The sequence below is a fragment of the Vigna radiata genome, unplaced genomic scaffold (assembly GCF_000741045.1).
Source record: "Vigna radiata var. radiata cultivar VC1973A unplaced genomic scaffold, Vradiata_ver6 scaffold_91, whole genome shotgun sequence".
Taxonomy (NCBI): domain Eukaryota; kingdom Viridiplantae; phylum Streptophyta; class Magnoliopsida; order Fabales; family Fabaceae; genus Vigna; species Vigna radiata.
In genome coordinates this window covers 604,507-606,759 of record NW_014543115.1, presented here as the reverse complement: position 1 = coordinate 606,759, position 2,253 = coordinate 604,507, and positions in this window count along the sequence as shown.

The window sequence follows — 2,253 nt, the reverse complement described above, 5'->3', positions numbered from 1 at the left end:
TGATGTATATTCAGTGTGGATAGTGCCTCCTTTGTCAACTTCCTCATCTTCAGGTACCTGCAAAACATTACAACTATTAGATTTAGTACCTATAGTTTTGTCCTTTAGTGCAGCTTCTCTTCTTGACTTCTTATGCCTGACCCTCTTTTTAATTCTAGTACTTTTCTCTTTAGAGCCAGTATAAAAGAGTACATTCTCTTTGTCTCTCATCATCATCCTTGCATCATGGACACTAATAGACATCTTGGATGTGGCCATGAAAGGTCTTCCAAGAATTATTGGAATTCTTTCTGCATCTTCCATGCTCATGATGATAAAATCAGCTAAGAATTCTAACTGCTCCACCCAAACAACTACATTTTCCACCATACCAAATGGTGTTTTAATTGAACCATCCGCCATTGTCATTGTGAGATTAGATGGCTTTAACGTTAGCCCTCCAATTTTCTTAAACAAACGCATGGGCATCATGTTAATGCTAGATCTAGAATCTGTCATTGCTTCTCCTATATAAACCTCATTAATCTTACATGCCAAATTCAAGCAACCAGGATCTTTTACTTTAAGCGGATAATTCCTTGGAGGTTGAATCTCAAATTCCTACTCATCATCATCTTCATCTAAATCTATCATATCTCCAAGATAAAATTTCATTCTTGTAGGAATCTGTTTGATAATTGAAGGCATAATAGTTATTTGATTATAAATTTCTTTGTTCTGCTCATTATGACTATCTCTTGCTTCCTCTTCTTCTTCTCCTCAACTACTGTTGCTACTCTCAATGGCTTCACCTTCCTCCTTTTGATCACTGTTTCCAATCTCTACAACTTCCTTTCAGCTCTTCCTTCATCACTTGTCACCACAACTTTGCATTCTTCTTTAGGGTTAACATTAGTATTAGCCCGGAACTCGTTCTTTTTAGTGGTTTCTACTCTTTTTGACAGCTGTCCAATTTGCATTTCCAATGACCAAACAGTAGCTTGATCACTGGTGCGATTTTGAATCATAGACTTTTATGAATTCATCAAATCTTCTACTCATATTTTGGACAACCTCTGTTAAATGTGAAACCTGCTGCCACATAGTTAAAGGTTGTTGCTGCCTGAAGCCACCTTGCTGCCCTGATGGGTTATTTTGCTGTTGGCCAATACTTGGATGATTCTTCCAACCTTGGCTAGGATTGCCTTGATTGAAATTTCGTTCTCTATACTAGTATTGGTTCCCCATATAGTTAGCTTCTTGCTACATCTCCTCAGGTATAGCACATTGACCATTAATATGGTCACCACCACAAAGATCACATAGTTGTTGTGCTTGAGAGACATTACGAAGCTCCTTTGGAAGTTGTGAAAGGATCTTTGTCAATGTATCTAGCTTTTGGGTCAAAAGATGATTTTGAGCTAGCATTGCATCATTTGCAGGTAAGTGCAAGACTCCTCTCTTTTGTGTTGGTACACCCCTTTCACCATACGCTTCTTGACCATTAGCTGCCATTCTCTCTATCATGTCATAGGCTTCATCCTCAGTCTTTTGTTTGATATCACCTCCAGTTGAGGCGTCCAACATCATCTTAGACTACATATTCAGTCCACCAAGGTAGGCAAGAACAATGGTTGTCTTGCCAAATCCCTGAACTGGTGTTTTCCTAAGTAGTCCTTTGAATCGCTCCCATGCTTGACTTAGAGTTTCTTCCATGCCTTGTTTAAATGATGAGATCTCCAGCCTTCCTTGAGTAACTTTAGACTGTGGAAAATATTTGTTCACAGATGTTCTAGCCACAACTTCCCAAGTTGTAAATGTTCCTTCAGGAAAGGAATTGAGCCACGTCTTAGCATTGCCTTCCAATGAGAACAAAAACAAGTTAAGCCTTACTCTTTCATCTAATACACCAACCATCTTCACTGTGTTGCATATTTCACTAAATGTTGTCAAATGGTCATAAGGATTCTCATTTGACCGGTCATGAAACTGTTTATTCTGCACCAGGTGTATAAGTGCTGGATTCATCACCATGTTGGTCGTTTGATCCGTAGGCATGACTATGCTGCTAAAATGGAAAGGGTCAATCGTATCTAATTGGTCTGCAAGAGTGCGTCTTGGAGGAGTTCTTTCAGCCATCTTCTCTGTTTCTCTATCTGGTGAAGGTGATAGTAATCTGTCAGGTGAAGGAAACAAATCCCTAGATGGGCGTCTGACTCTCCTTCTCCCTCTTGCTTCGCTTAAGCCTTCAAGAAGAGGTTGCGTATTTTTCTT